The following is a 17230-nucleotide window of genomic DNA, read 5'->3' as shown; positions in this document are numbered from 1 at the left end:
GAGCCAAATACAGGACCATTCTGGAAGAAAACCTGATGGAGTCTGCAAAAGACCTGAGACTGGGACGGAGATTTGTCTTCCAACAAGACAATGATCCAAAACATAAAGCAAAATCTACAATGGAATGGTTAAAAAATAAACATATCCAGGTGTTAGAATGGCCAAGTCAAAGTCCAGACCTGAATCCAATCGAGAATCTGTGGAAAGAACTGAAAACTGCTGTTCACAAATGCTCTCCATCCAACCTCACTGAGCTCGAGCTGTTTTGCAAGGAGGAATGGGAAAAAATTTCAGTCTCTCGATGTGCAAAACTGATAGAGACATACCCCAAGCGACTTACAGCTGTAATCGCAGCAAAAGGTGGCGCTACAAAGTATTAACTTAAGGGGGCTGAATAATTTTGCACGCCCAATTTTTCAGTTTTTGATTTGTTAAAAAAGTTTGAAATATCCAATAAATGTTGTTCCACTTCACGATTGTGTCCCACTTGTTGTTGATTCTTCACAAAAAAATACAGTTTTATATCTTTATGTTTGAAGCCTGAAATGTGGCAAAAGGTCGCAAAGTTCAAGGGGGCCGAATACTTTCGCAAGGCACTGTAGTTGTAGTAATCATGTATGAGGTGGGTTGTGTTTATGTAGTTGTAGTAATCATGTATGAGGTGGGTTGTGTTTATGGAGTTGTAGTAATCATGTATGAGGTGGGTTGTGTTTATGTAGTTGTAGTAATCATGTATGAGGTGGGTTGTGTTTATGGAGTTCATGAAAATATAATTTTCTTGAGAAGTTAATTGTCTTGAATAACTACTTCCAAGTGTTAAAATAATATTCAGGGCTTTTATAAAATGTCTGAGACAAGCTCTGCCAGTCCAAATCTCAATGGCAGGATGTACATCAAATTTGACAACACACCTATTTTACAAGCTTCCCTTCTGACCGCTAAGGGCCCCATTTATTCAACATTTGCACTTTACATCAGGTATCAATATTGCACAGTAAGTTTACCATAGGGAATTGGACATAAAAGGTTAAATGAAAAGGTAAGAATAAAGGTTCAGAAAGTGAATCATTTATCAAGTATAAATGAAGACAGTTGGCTGTTGTAGCTTTGGTGTTTCATCTAATAAAAACAGGTGCAAACTTTTCACCAGTTCCAAATGCATAGCAAATGTGACCTTAACTCTGTTCTGGAAAATACCAATCAGGCTAGGTTTATATGCCATTTCACAAAAGGTTTCAGACTGCACATTGCAAAATAGGAATTACACTCTTAGAAAGAAATCTAGAACCTAAAAGGGTTCTTCTGCTGTCCCAATAAGAGAACCCTTTGAAGAACCATTTTAGGTTCCAGAAAGAACCCTTTTGATTCCAGGTAGAACCCTATTGGGTTCCATGTAGAACCCTTTCCCAGAAGAACCCAAAGAGTTCTACCTGGAACAAAAAAATAGTTATCTATGGGACAGCCAAAGAACCCTTTTGATTCCAGGTAGAACCCTATTGGGTTCCATGTAGAACCCTTTCCCAGAAGAACCCAAAGAGTTCTACCTGGAACAAAAAAAGAGTTATCTATGGGACAGCCAAAGAACCCTTTTGGAACCCTTTTTTCTGAGAGTGTAGGCGGTATGATTACTGAGCTACTGTAAAAGTGAGTACAGAACCTATGATGCCTGTATCTACTCTCACCTAGCCCCAGTAATGTTGTGTTGTATCTAGTCTCACCTAGCCCCAGTAATGTTGTGTTGTATCTACTCTCACCTAGCCCCAGTAATGTTGTGTTGTATCTACCCTCACCTAGCCCCAGTAATGTTGTGTTGTATCTACTCTCACCTAGCCCCAGTAATGTTGTGTTGTACAGTGCCTTGCGAAAGTATTCGGCCCCCTTGAACTTTGCGACCTTTTGCCACATTTCAGGCTTCAAACATAAAGATATAAAACTGTATTTTTTTGTGAAGAATCAACAACAAGTGGGACACAATCATGAAGTGGAACGACATTTATTGGATATTTCAAACTTTTTTAACAAATCAAAAACTGAAAAATTGGGCGGCAAAATTATTCAGCCCCTTTACTTTCAGTGCAGCAAACTCTCTCCAGAAGTTCAGTGAGGATCTCTGAATGATCCAATGTTGACCTAAATGACTAATGATGATAAATACAATCCACCTGTGTGTAATCAAGTCTCCGTATAAATGCACCTGCACTGTGATAGTCTCAGAGGTCCGTTAAAAGCGCAGAGAGCATCATGAAGAACAAGGAACACACCAGGCAGGTCCGAGATACTGTTGTGAAGAAGTTTAAAGCCGGATTTGGATACAAAAAGATTTCCCAAGCTTTAAACATCCCAAGGAGCACTGTGCAAGCGATAATATTGAAATGGAAGGAGTATCAGACCACTGCAAATCTACCAAGACCTGGCCGTCCCTCTAAACTTTCAGCTCATACAAGGAGAAGACTGATCAGAGATGCAGCCAAGAGGCCCATGATCACTCTGGATGAACTGCAGAGATCTACAGCTGAGGTGGGAGACTCTGTCCATAGGACAACAATCAGTCGGATATTGCACAAATCTGGCCTTTATGGAAGAGTGGCAAGAAGAAAGCCATTTCTTAAAGATATCCATAAAAAGTGTTGTTTAAAGTTTGCCACAAGCCACCTGGGAGACACACCAAACATGTGGAAGAAGGTGCTCTGGTCAGATGAAACCAAAATTGAACTTTTTGGCAACAATGCAAAACGTTATGTTTGGCGTAAAAGCAACACAGCTGAACACACCATCCCCACTGTCAAATATGGTGGTGGCAGCATCATGGTTTGGGCCTGCTTTTCTTCAGCAGGGACAGGGAAGATGGTTAAAATTGATGGGAAGATGGATGGAGCCAAATACAGGACCATTCTGGAAGAAAACCTGATGGAGTCTGCAAAAGACCTGAGACTGGGACGGAGATTTGTCTTCCAACAAGACAATGATCCAAAACATAAAGCAAAATCTACAATGGAATGGTTCAAAAATAAACATATCCAGGTGTTAGAATGGCCGAGTCAAAGTCCAGACCTGAATCCAATCGAGAATCTGTGGAAAGAACTGAAAACTGCTGTTCACAAATGCTCTCCATCCAACCTCACTGAGCTCGAGCTGTTTTGCAAGGAGGAATGGAAAAAAATGTCAGTCTCTCGATGTGCAAAACTGATAGAGACATACCCCAAGCGACTTACAGCTGTAATCGCAGCAAAAGGTGGCGCTACAAAGTATTAACTTAAGGGGCCGAATAATTTTGCACGCCCAATTTTTCAGTTTTTGATTTGTTAAAAAGTTTAAAATATCCAATAAATGTCGTTCCACTTCATGATTGTGTCCCACTTGTTGTTGATTCTTCACAAAAAAATACAATTTTATATCTTTATGTTTGAAGCCTGAAATGTGGCAAAAGGTCGCAAAGTTCAAGGGGGCCGAATACTTTCACAAGGCACTGTATCTACTCACACCTAGCCCCAGTAATGTTGTGTTGTATCTACCCTCACCTAGCCCCAGTCATGTTGTGTTGTATCTACCCTCACCTAGCCCCAGTAATGTTGTGTTGTATCTACCCTCACCTAGCCCCAGTAATGTTATGTTGTATCTACTCTCACCTAGCCCCAGTAATGTTGTGTTGTATCTACCCTCACCTAGCCCCAGTAATGTTGTGTTGTATCTACTTACACCTAGCCCCAGTAATGTTGTGTTGTATCTACCCTCACCTAGCCCCAGTCATGTTGTGTTGTATCTACCCTCACCTAGCCCCAGTAATGTTGTGTTGTATCTACTCTCACCTAGCCCCAGTAATGTTGTGTTGTATCTACTCTCACCTAGCTCCAGTAATGTTGTGTTGTATCTACTCTCACCTAGCCCCAGTAATGTTGTGTTGTATCTACTCTCACCTAGCCCCAGTAATGTTGTGTTGTATCTACCCTCACCTAGCCCCAGTAATGTTGTGTTGTATCTACTCTCACCTAGCCCCAGTAATGTTATGTTGTATCTACTCTCACCTAGCCCCAGTAATGTTGTGTTGTATCTACTCTCACCTAGCCCCAGTAATGTTGTGTTGTATCTAGTCTCACCTAGCCCCAGTAATGTTATGTTGTATCTACTCTCACCTAGCCCCTGTGCTCTTGAAAGCAGCCCCGTTCACTTGGCTTATAAATAGGGCACACAGGAACTAGCCACTTCCTGACTGATCTCCTCTCTTCTTTAGATCTCTCTTTAGGCAGAGACCAGATCATTTGTATCACACTGAAATGCAGTCCTAGGTGTTGCTATGTGCTAAAACAGACTAAGACTTAGAAGCTAAGTGGTATTGAAGGACCGTTGTATTAGACCGTTAGGGCATCCATTTTGTTTTAAAGGGGCTTTTAAGGCTATGAAATCTTGTTTTGTCAGGTATTTTCTTATTTTATCTTAGCATTAGGTTTAACCTTGGTCTGCTTCATAGATTTGACGTTATTGGGTATTGACCAATTGAAACAGAAGGATCTGATCCATTTTGATGTGAACTCAAATGTGGTTCCTACCTAACATTTGTCCTTTACAAATGCACAGCAAGGATGATAATGCCTTGTCCAAGACTTTAGGAAGTAAAATATGTAAACATGATTAGTTTTATATTTTTAAAGTCTAAAGTTGTACTATTAGGTCTAACGGTAGATACTATGTTAATTAATCTATTGTTATTTTGAATATCAAATTGCACATAACACATTTTCTTATGAACTACTTAATATTTAAGTTATTCATCTTGTCACACACTCCTTGTGGTTGGTTGGTCCGTCATTGTAGAAAAACAATAGATTTATCCCCTCAAACTGGCTTATAGCTGTAGCTGAGTTGCAAATGTATGTTGAGCTTTGTAATATTGTTATGTAATATATGTCATTGTACAAATGCTCTTACTAATAATTGGACTGATAAGGTTTATACGCCCGTAGACATTTTGACACGGTTTAACATGTGGCTTTATAAAGCATGTCTGAATAAATGTTGCTTTCTGTATGAAATATCTTCCGTCACATTTGTTTGATGTGGTACAACTAATTCATTTACATTCATCATATCCATGTTTATTTTCTTATTTCACCTTTATTTAACTTTATAAAACATGTAATCCAAACGACACTACTGTATTTAGGATCAAGCACTGGAGTTATAGCAACTAGAGCCAACTATATTTGTCTGCATCATTTTCTTTACAGTTCCAAAAGCCTACTTCCTCTTTCTGAAGTAGATAAAGCGAACAACAGTTTCACTACAGTTCAGAAGTAAAACAGGAATCAAAATTGTATCGCATTTGTCTCTCTAATCTCAGGCATGAACCCACGTACTCCAGAGTAGTTTTTCAATTTGCTGTCAGTTCCCCATCTGCTCACTGCTGTGGCAGTCATTTACAGTCTTATCAGTCAGTAGTGCATCTCACAGGTCTACCTCCTATAATTCACATGTTTCTCCTCATTGACAGCCCTGCTGCCTATCTCAGATCCACAGGGAATAAGATATGAGCATCAGCTGCCCTCAGACCGATTGTTAAAGGATAACCAGGATTAGTAAGACAGAGCTGACCTCTATACAAACAGCACACAGCGCAACAGAGAGAGCTGACCTCTATACAAACAGCACACAGCGCAACAGAGAGAGCTGACCTCTATACAAACAGCACACAGCGCAACAGAGAGAGCTGACCTCTATACAAACAGCACACAGCGCAACAGAGAGAGCTGACCTCTATACAAACAGCACACAGCGCAACAGAGAGAGCTGACCTCTATACAAACAGCACACAGCGCAACAGAGAGAGCTGACCTCTATACAAACAGCACACAGCGCAACAGAGAGAGCTGACCTCTATACAAACAGCACACAGCGCAACAGAGAGAGCTGACCTCTATACAAACAGCACACAGCGCAACAGAGAGAGCTGACCTCTATACAAACAGCACACAGCGCAACAGAGAGAGCTGACCTCTATACAAACAGCACACAGCGCAACAGAGAGAGCTGACCTCTATACAAACAGCACACAGCGCAACAGAGAGAGCTGACCTCTATACAAACAGCACACAGCGCAACAGAGAGAGCAAGAAGAAAAGGGACGTGTTTCATGGCTTGAATGGCAAAACATTACTTCATTATGTGGTTGAGAGATCTGGGGAATATATACCGTTTACTGCATGTTGTTCTGGTGGGGGAGTTTCTCCACACAGCTTTTGTAGACATTTATCATGGGACTTCTAGTTTGCACAGCCTTGTATTCCAAATGTAATGCTCGCTAGTTAATATCTGTATACAGCTGTCCACTGACAGAACGTAAAACAACAACTCATGAAAGGGATGAAGGCTCTCGGACTGAAACTGAAACCTTACCTCTGGACTAGAGAGAATACTGACTGGGCTTGTGGTTTAGTTCCAGAGGAGGAGAGTGATGTGACTCACAGTGTGTGTGTGTGTGTGTGTGTGTGTGTGTGTGTGTGTGTGTGTGTGTGTGTGTGTGTGTGTGTGTGTGTGTGTGTGTGTGTGTGTGTGTGTGTGTGTGTGTGTGTGTGTGTGTGTGTGTGTGTGTCCTGATGAGAGGGGAGATAAATTCTTCAGGCCATATTTTGCTCACCTACATAATGTGTGATGATGTCATTTCATGATGTGTGCAGCAAATGTCTGATGTAAAGTTGGTTGTTTACTGTGTGAGTGTAAACAGAGGATGTCTGGTGTTTACTGTGTGAGTGTAAACAGAGGATGTCTGGTGTTTACTGTGTGAGTGTAAACAGAGGATGTCTGGTGTAAAGTTGGTTGTTTACTGTGTGAGTGTAAACAGAGGATGTCTGATGTAAAGTTGGTTGTTTACTGTGTGAGTGTAAACAGAGGATGTCTGGTGTAAAGTTGGTTGTTTACTGTGTGTGTGTGTGTCCTGATGAGAGGGGAGATAAATTCTTCAGGCCATATTTTGCTCACCTACATAATGTGTGATGATGTCATTTCATGATGTGTGCAGCAAATGTCTGATGTAAAGTTGGTTGTTTACTGTGTGAGTGTAAACAGAGGATGTCTGGTGTTTACTGTGTGAGTGTAAACAGAGGATGTCTGGTGTTTACTGTGTGAGTGTAAACAGAGGATGTCTGGTGTAAAGTTGGTTGTTTACTGTGTGAGTGTAAACAGAGGATGTCTGATGTAAAGTTGGTTGTTTACTGTGTGAGTGTAAACAGAGGATGTCTGGTGTAAAGTTGGTTGTTTACTGTGTGAGTGTAAACAGGATGTCTGGTGTTTACTGTGTGAGTGTAAACAGAGGATGTCTGGTGTAAAGTTGGTGTGTTTACTGTGTGAGTGTAAACAGAGGATGTCTGGTGTAAAGTTGGTGTGTTTACTGTGTGAGTGTAAACAGAGGATGTCTGGTGTAAAGTTGGTGTGTTTACTGTGTGAGTGTAAACAGAGGATGTCTGGTGTAAAGTTGGTGTGTTTACTGTGTGAGTGTAAACAGAGGATGTCTGGTGTAAAGTTGGTGTGTTTACTGTGTGAGTGTAAACAGAGGATGTCTGGTGTAAAGTTGGTGTGTTTACTGTGTGAGTGTAAACAGAGGATGTCTGGTGTAAAGTTGGTGTGTTTACTGTGTGAGTGTAAACAGAGGATGTCTGGTGTAAAGTTGGTGTGTTTACTGTGTGAGTGTAAACAGAGGATGTCTGGTGTAAAGTTGGTGTGTTTACTGTGTGAGTGTAAACAGAGGATGTCTGATGTAAAGTTGGTGTGTTTACTGTGTGAGTGTAAACAGAGGATGTCTGGTGTAAAGTTGGTGTGTTTACTGTGTGAGTGTAAACAGAGGATGTCTGATGTAAAGTTGGTGTGTTTACTGTGTGAGTGTAAACAGAGGATGTCTGATGTAAAGTTGGTGTGTTTACTGTGTGAGTGTAAACAGAGGATGCCCCCCCCGATGATGATCTGGAGGATGATTTTGAAGTCGCAGGCAGGGCTACCTCATCACGTGACCGTGAGCCCCACTCACGTCCGCTACATTAGGCAGAGTTACTCATCACCTGAGCTTAAGTTCAATCCATCAGCTGTTGCTGTATGTGTCACTGTGTAGTGAGGAAGGGCCTTCTACCATTTCATCTCATGTGAGTTAAAACCTAGTTAGACAAAGAGGACCTCAGCTCTGAGAATCTCTCCGTGCTTCTACATTCCCCACAGAGCATTCCTGAGTCAGAGCCAACAATGATGTTTATAGAACCAAAACATTAGAAAAGACTAGAAAAAACTACCTCAGGCTGTTTCACTACTGGGACTGTACCTGGGAGTAGTCAGAGTGGAAGACATTTAATGAATTATGAGACAAATTACTGTAATTTTGGATCAGTACCTGCAGTTGCCTTTTAAGTCTTTGTGTGTGTGTGTGTGTGTGTGTGTGTGTGTGTGTGTGTGTGTGTGTGTGTGTGTGTGTGTGTGTGTGTGTGTGTGTGTGATATGTGTGAGTGTGTGGTATGTGTGAGTGTGTGGTTAGAGTCCAGTGAGTGTACGTTGGGCCTGTCTGTGGAGGTGTGTATATCATTGTGCTACATGTAGACACAGTTCTGTATTTCTCAGTGGATCTGTTCCATTCCAAGCTCCAGTAACCAAATTATAGAGAACAGGGTACCAGAGAGACAGGGCTCTATATAGTACAGTAACTAGATTAAATAGAACAGGGTACCAGAGAGACAGGGCTCTATATAGTACAGTAACTAGATTAAAGAGAACAGGGTACCAGAGAGACAGGGCTCTATATAGTACAGTAACTAGATTATAGAGAACAGGGTACCAGAGAGACAGGGCTCTATCTAGTACAGTAACCAGATTATAGAGAACAGGGTACCAGAGAGACAGGGCTCTATATAGTACAGTAACTAGATTAAAGAGAACAGGGTACCAGAGAGACAGGGCTCTATATAGTACAGTAACTAGATTATAGAGAACAGGGTACCAGAGAGACAGGGCTCTATATAGTACAGTAACTAGATTATAGAGAACAGGGTACCAGAGAGACAGGGCTCTATATAGTACAGTAACTAGATTATAGAGAACAGGGTACCAGAGAGACAGGGCTCTATCTAGTACAGTAACTAGATTATAGAGAACAGGGTACCAGAGAGACAGGGCTCTATATAGTACAGTAACCAAATTATAGAGAACAGGGTACCAGAGAGACAGGGCTCTATCTAGTACAGTAACCAGATTATAGAGAACAGGGTACCAGAGAGACAGGGCTCTATATAGTACAGTAACTAGATTAAAGAGAACAGGGTACCAGAGAGACAGGGCTCTATATAGTACAGTAACCAGATTATAGAGAACAGGGTACCAGAGAGACAGGGCTCTATATAGTACAGTAACCAGATTAAAGAGAACAGGGTACCAGAGAGACAGGGCTCTATATAGTACAGTAACTAGATTATAGAGAACAGGGTACCAGAGAGACAGGGCTCTATATAGTACAGTAACCAAATTATAGAGAACAGGGTACCAGAGAGACAGGGCTCTATATAGTACAGTAACCAGATTAAAGAGAACAGGGTACCAGAGAGACAGGGCTCTCTATAGTACAGTAACTAGATTAAAGAGAACAGGGTACCAGAGAGACAGGGCTCTATATAGTACAGTAACTAGATTATAGAGAACAGGGTACCAGAGAGACAGGGCTCTATATAGTACAGTAACTAGATTATAGAGAACAGGGTACCAGAGAGACAGGGCTCTATATAGTACAGTAACTAGATTATAGAGAACAGGGTACCAGAGAGAGAGGGCTCTATATAGTACAGTAACTAGATTATAGAGAACAGGGTACCAGAGAGACAGGGCTCTATATAGTACAGTAACTAGATTAAAGAGAACAGGGTACCAGAGAGACAGGGCTCTATATAGTACAGTAACCAGATTATAGAGAACAGGGTACCAGAGAGACAGGGCTCTATATAGTACAGTAACTAGATTAAAGAGAACAGGGTACCAGAGAGACAGGGCTCTATATAGTACAGTAACTAGATTATAGAGAACAGGGTACCAGAGAGACAGGGCTCTATCTAGTACAGTAACTAGATTATAGAGAACAGGGTACCAGAGAGACAGGGCTCTATATAGTACAGTAACTAGATTATAGAGAACAGGGTACCAGAGAGACAGGGCTCTATATAGTACAGTAACTAGATTATAGAGAACAGGGTACCAGAGAGACAGGGCTCTATATAGTACAGTAACTAGATTATAGAGAACAGGGTACCAGAGAGACAGGGCTCTATATAGTACAGTAACTAGATTATAGAGAACAGGGTACCAGAGAGACAGGGCTCTATATAGTACAGTAACCAAATTATAGAGAACAGGGTACCAGAGAGACAGGGCTCTATATAGTACAGTAACCAGATTAAAGAGAACAGGGTACCAGAGAGACAGGGCTCTATATAGTACAGTAACTAGATTATAGAGAACAGGGTACCAGAGAGACAGGGCTCTATATAGTACAGTAACTAGATTATAGAGAACAGGGTACCAGAGAGACAGGGCTCTATATAGTACAGTAACTAGATTATAGAGAACAGGGTACCAGAGAGACAGGGCTCTATATAGTACAGTAACTAGATTATAGAGAACAGGGTACCAGAGAGACAGGGCTCTATATAGTACAGTAACTAGGGATGTAACTAACTAACAGTAACTAAGGATGCTTCAAAATGACCTAAGTCTTAGGGGATGTCGGAAGAGCCTGCAACTTTTTGTAATCCACGTTTTGAATGGATACAGATTGGTTTCCTCTGTAATCCTTGCCAATCAAACCATGATGACATTTGAAGTAATCATGTTTATGTAGTTGTAGTAATCATGTTTATGTAGTTGTAGTAATCATGTTTATGTAGTTGTAGTAATCATGTTTATGTAGTTGTAGTAATCATGTTTATGTAGTTGTAGTAATCATGTATGAGGTGGGTTGTGTTTATGTACAGTGCCTTGCGAAAGTATTCGGCCCCCTTGAACTTTGCGACCTTTTGCCACATTTCAGGCTTCAAACATAAAGATATAAAACTGTATTTTTTTGTGAAGAATCAACAACAAGTGGGACACAATCATGAAGTGGAACAACATTTATTGGATATTTAAAACTTTTTTAACAAATCAAAAACTGAAAAATTGGGCGTGCAAAATTATTCAGCCCCTTTACTTTCAGTGCAGCAAACTCTCTCCAGAAGTTCAGTGAGGATCTCTGAATGATCCAATGTTGACCTAAATGACTAATGATGATAAATACAATCCACCTGTGTGTAATCAAGTCTCTGTATAAATGCACCTGCACTGTGATAGTCTCAGAGGTCCGTTAAAAGCGCAGAGAGCATCATGAAGAACAAGGAACACACCAGGCAGGTCCGAGATACTGTTGTGAAGAAGTTTAAAGCCGGATTTAGATACAAAAAGATTTCCCAAGCTTTAAACATCCCAAGGAGCACTGTGCAAGCGATAATATTGAAATGGAAGGAGTATCAGACCACTGCAAATCTACCAAGACCTGGCCGTCCCTCTAAACTTTCAGCTCATACAAGGAGAAGACTGATCAGAGATGCAGCCAAGAGGCCCATGATCACTCTGGATGAACTGCAGAGATCTACAGCTGAGGTGGGAGACTCTGTCCATAGGACAACAATCAGTCGGATATTGCACAAATCTGGCCTTTATGGAAGAGTGGCAAGAAGAAAGCCATTTCTTAAAGATATCCATAAAAAGTGTCGGGTAAAGTTTGCCACAAGCCACCTGGGAGACACACCAAACATGTGGAAGAAGGTGCTCTGGTCAGATGAAACCAAAATTGAACTTTTTGGCAACAATGCAAAACGTTATGTTTGGCGTAAAAGCAACACAGCTGAACACACCATCCCCACTGTCAAACATGGTGGTGGCAGCATCATGGTTTGGGCCTGATTTTCTTCAGCATGGACAGGGAAGATGGTTAAAATTGATGGGAAGATGGATGGAGCCAAATACAGGACCATTCTGGAAGAAAACCTGATGGAGTCTGCAAAAGACCTGAGACTGGGACGGAGATTTGTCTTCCAACAAGACAATGATCCAAAACATAAAGCAAAATCTACAATGGAATGGTTAAAAAATAAACATATCCAGGTGTTAGAATGGCCAAGTCAAAGTCCAGACCTGAATCCAATCGAGAATCTGTGGAAAGAACTGAAAACTGCTGTTCACAAATGCTCTCCATCCAACCTCACTGAGCTCGAGCTGTTTTGCAAGGAGGAATGGGAAAAAATTTCAGTCTCTCGATGTGCAAAACTGATAGAGACATACCCCAAGCGACTTACAGCTGTAATCGCAGCAAAAGGTGGCGCTACAAAGTATTAACTTAAGGGGGCTGAATAATTTTGCACGCCCAATTTTTCAGTTTTTGATTTGTTAAAAAAGTTTGAAATATCCAATAAATGTCGTTCCACTTCACGATTGTGTCCCACTTGTTGTTGATTCTTCACAAAAAAATACAGTTTTATATCTTTATGTTTGAAGCCTGAAATGTGGCAAAAGGTCGCAAAGTTCAAGGGGGCCGAATACTTTCGCAAGGCACTGTAGTTGTAGTAATCATGTATGAGGTGGGTTGTGTTTATGTAGTTGTAGTAATCATGTATGAGGTGGGTTGTGTTTATGTAGTTGTAGTAATCATGTATGAGGTGGGTTGTGTTTATGTAGTTGTAGTAATCATGTATGAGGTGGGTTGTGTTTATGGAGTTGTAGTAATCATGTATGAGGTGGGTTGTGTTTATGTAGTTGTAGTAATCATGTATGAGGTGGGTTGTGTTTATGGAGTTCATGAAAATATAATTTTCTTGAGAAGTTAATTGTCTTGAATAACTACTTCCAAGTGTTAAAATAATATTCAGGGCTTTTATAAAATGTCTGAGACAAGCTCTGCCAGTCCAAATCTCAATGGCAGGATGTACATCAAATTTGACAACACACCTATTTTACAAGCTTCCCTTCTGACCGCTAAGGGCCCCATTTATTCAACATTTGCACTTTACATCAGGTATCAATATTGCACAGTAAGTTTACCATAGGGAATTGGACATAAAAGGTTAAATGAAAAGGTAAGAATAAAGGTTCAGAAAGTGAATCATTTATCAAGTATAAATGAAGACAGTTGGCTGTTGTAGCTTTGGTGTTTCATCTAATAAAAACAGGTGCAAACTTTTCACCAGTTCCAAATGCATAGCAAATGTGAACCTTAACTCTGTTCTGGAAAATACCAATCAGGCTAGGTTTATATGCCATTTCACAAAAGGTTTCAGACTGCACATTGCAAAATAGGAATTACACTCTTAGAAAGAAATCTAGAACCTAAAAGGGTTCTTCTGCTGTCCCAATAAGAGAACCCTTTGAAGAACCATTTTAGGTTCCAGAAAGAACCCTTTTGATTCCAGGTAGAACCCTATTGGGTTCCATGTAGAACCCTTTCCCAGAAGAACCCAAAGAGTTCTACCTGGAACAAAAAAATAGTTATCTATGGGACAGCCAAAGAACCCTTTTGATTCCAGGTAGAACCCTATTGGGTTCCATGTAGAACCCTTTCCCAGAAGAACCCAAAGAGTTCTACCTGGAACAAAAAAAGAGTTATCTATGGGACAGCCAAAGAACCCTTTTGGAACCCTTTTTTCTGAGAGTGTAGGCGGTATGATTACTGAGCTACTGTAAAAGTGAGTACAGAACCTATGATGCCTGTATCTACTCTCACCTAGCCCCAGTAATGTTGTGTTGTATCTAGTCTCACCTAGCCCCAGTAATGTTGTGTTGTATCTACTCTCACCTAGCCCCAGTAATGTTGTGTTGTATCTAGTCTCACCTAGCCCCAGTAATGTTGTGTTGTATCTACTCTCACCTAGCCCCAGTAATGTTGTGTTGTATCTAGTCTCACCTAGCCCCAGTAATGTTGTGTTGTATCTACTCTCACCTAGCCCCAGTAATGTTGTGTTGTATCTACCCTCACCTAGCCCCAGTAATGTTGTGTTGTATCTACCCTCACCTAGCCCCAGTAATGTTGTGTTGTATCTACCCTCACCTAGCCCCAGTAATGTTGTGTTGTATCTACTCTCACCTAGCCCCAGTAATGTTGTGTTGTATCTACTCTCACCTAGCCCCAGTAATGTTGTGTTGTATCTACTCTCACCTAGCCCCAGTAATGTTGTGTTGTATCTACCCTCACCTAGCCCCAGTAATGTTGTGTTGTATCTACTCTCACCTAGCCCCAGTAATGTTGTGTTGTATCTAGTCTCACCTAGCCCCAGTAATGTTGTGTTGTATCTACTCTCACCTAGCCCCAGTAATGTTGTGTTGTATCTACCCTCACCTAGCCCCAGTAATGTTGTGTTGTATCTACTCTCACCTAGCCCCAGTAATGTTGTGTTGTACAGTGCCTTGCGAAAGTATTCGGCCCCCTTGAACTTTGCGACCTTTTGCCACATTTCAGGCTTCAAACATAAAGATATAAAACTGTATTTTTTTGTGAAGAATCAACAACAAGTGGGACACAATCATGAAGTGGAACGACATTTATTGGATATTTCAAACTTTTTTAACAAATCAAAAACTGAAAAATTGGGCGGCAAAATTATTCAGCCCCTTTACTTTCAGTGCAGCAAACTCTCTCCAGAAGTTCAGTGAGGATCTCTGAATGATCCAATGTTGACCTAAATGACTAATGATGATAAATACAATCCACCTGTGTGTAATCAAGTCTCCGTATAAATGCACCTGCACTGTGATAGTCTCAGAGGTCCGTTAAAAGCGCAGAGAGCATCATGAAGAACAAGGAACACACCAGGCAGGTCCGAGATACTGTTGTGAAGAAGTTTAAAGCCGGATTTGGATACAAAAAGATTTCCCAAGCTTTAAACATCCCAAGGAGCACTGTGCAAGCGATAATATTGAAATGGAAGGAGTATCAGACCACTGCAAATCTACCAAGACCTGGCCGTCCCTCTAAACTTTCAGCTCATACAAGGAGAAGACTGATCAGAGATGCAGCCAAGAGGCCCATGATCACTCTGGATGAACTGCAGAGATCTACAGCTGAGGTGGGAGACTCTGTCCATAGGACAACAATCAGTCGGATATTGCACAAATCTGGCCTTTATGGAAGAGTGGCAAGAAGAAAGCCATTTCTTAAAGATATCCATAAAAAGTGTTGTTTAAAGTTTGCCACAAGCCACCTGGGAGACACACCAAACATGTGGAAGAAGGTGCTCTGGTCAGATGAAACCAAAATTGAACTTTTTGGCAACAATGCAAAACGTTATGTTTGGCGTAAAAGCAACACAGCTGAACACACCATCCCCACTGTCAAATATGGTGGTGGCAGCATCATGGTTTGGGCCTGCTTTTCTTCAGCAGGGACAGGGAAGATGGTTAAAATTGATGGGAAGATGGATGGAGCCAAATACAGGACCATTCTGGAAGAAAACCTGATGGAGTCTGCAAAAGACCTGAGACTGGGACGGAGATTTGTCTTCCAACAAGACAATGATCCAAAACATAAAGCAAAATCTACAATGGAATGGTTCAAAAATAAACATATCCAGGTGTTAGAATGGCCGAGTCAAAGTCCAGACCTGAATCCAATCGAGAATCTGTGGAAAGAACTGAAAACTGCTGTTCACAAATGCTCTCCATCCAACCTCACTGAGCTCGAGCTGTTTTGCAAGGAGGAATGGAAAAAAATGTCAGTCTCTCGATGTGCAAAACTGATAGAGACATACCCCAAGCGACTTACAGCTGTAATCGCAGCAAAAGGTGGCGCTACAAAGTATTAACTTAAGGGGCCGAATAATTTTGCACGCCCAATTTTTCAGTTTTTGATTTGTTAAAAAGTTTAAAATATCCAATAAATGTCGTTCCACTTCATGATTGTGTCCCACTTGTTGTTGATTCTTCACAAAAAAATACAATTTTATATCTTTATGTTTGAAGCCTGAAATGTGGCAAAAGGTCGCAAAGTTCAAGGGGGCCGAATACTTTCACAAGGCACTGTATCTACTCACACCTAGCCCCAGTAATGTTGTGTTGTATCTACCCTCACCTAGCCCCAGTCATGTTGTGTTGTATCTACCCTCACCTAGCCCCAGTAATGTTGTGTTGTATCTACCCTCACCTAGCCCCAGTAATGTTATGTTGTATCTACTCTCACCTAGCCCCAGTAATGTTGTGTTGTATCTACCCTCACCTAGCCCCAGTAATGTTGTGTTGTATCTACTTACACCTAGCCCCAGTAATGTTGTGTTGTATCTACCCTCACCTAGCCCCAGTCATGTTGTGTTGTATCTACCCTCACCTAGCCCCAGTAATGTTGTGTTGTATCTACTCTCACCTAGCCCCAGTAATGTTGTGTTGTATCTACTCTCACCTAGCTCCAGTAATGTTGTGTTGTATCTACTCTCACCTAGCCCCAGTAATGTTGTGTTGTATCTACTCTCACCTAGCCCCAGTAATGTTGTGTTGTATCTACCCTCACCTAGCCCCAGTAATGTTGTGTTGTATCTACTCTCACCTAGCCCCAGTAATGTTATGTTGTATCTACTCTCACCTAGCCCCAGTAATGTTGTGTTGTATCTACTCTCACCTAGCCCCAGTAATGTTGTGTTGTATCTAGTCTCACCTAGCCCCAGTAATGTTATGTTGTATCTACTCTCACCTAGCCCCTGTGCTCTTGAAAGCAGCCCCGTTCACTTGGCTTATAAATAGGGCACACAGGAACTAGCCACTTCCTGACTGATCTCCTCTCTTCTTTAGATCTCTCTTTAGGCAGAGACCAGATCATTTGTATCACACTGAAATGCAGTCCTAGGTGTTGCTATGTGCTAAAACAGACTAAGACTTAGAAGCTAAGTGGTATTGAAGGACCGTTGTATTAGACCGTTAGGGCATCCATTTTGTTTTAAAGGGGCTTTTAAGGCTATGAAATCTTGTTTTGTCAGGTATTTTCTTATTTTATCTTAGCATTAGGTTTAACCTTGGTCTGCTTCATAGATTTGACGTTATTGGGTATTGACCAATTGAAACAGAAGGATCTGATCCATTTTGATGTGAACTCAAATGTGGTTCCTACCTAACATTTGTCCTTTACAAATGCACAGCAAGGATGATAATGCCTTGTCCAAGACTTTAGGAAGTAAAATATGTAAACATGATTAGTTTTATATTTTTAAAG

General features: G+C 41.1%; 2 long non-coding RNA genes across 2 annotated transcripts; one reads left to right on the top strand and one right to left on the bottom strand.

Annotated features, from left to right (window-relative positions):
• Positions 1-3932: 3932 nt before the first annotated feature.
• Positions 3933-13888, bottom strand: LOC118944566. The gene is made up of 2 exons (XR_005039921.1): positions 13763-13888; positions 3933-4130 (listed from the first exon to the last, which is right to left on the bottom strand). It is a non-coding gene; the product is annotated as an uncharacterized LOC118944566 (long non-coding RNA).
• On the top strand, positions 10914-13238 carry LOC118944567. The gene is made up of 2 exons (XR_005039922.1): positions 10914-10961; positions 12819-13238. It is a non-coding gene; the product is annotated as an uncharacterized LOC118944567 (long non-coding RNA).
• Positions 13889-17230: the final 3342 nt, after the last annotated feature.

This window comes from Oncorhynchus mykiss, chromosome 26 (assembly GCF_013265735.2).
Source record: "Oncorhynchus mykiss isolate Arlee chromosome 26, USDA_OmykA_1.1, whole genome shotgun sequence".
Classification (NCBI taxonomy): Eukaryota; Metazoa; Chordata; class Actinopteri; order Salmoniformes; family Salmonidae; genus Oncorhynchus; species Oncorhynchus mykiss.
The sequence above is the reverse complement of the archived record's forward strand: the minus strand, read 5'-3'. Positions and strand labels throughout refer to the sequence as shown.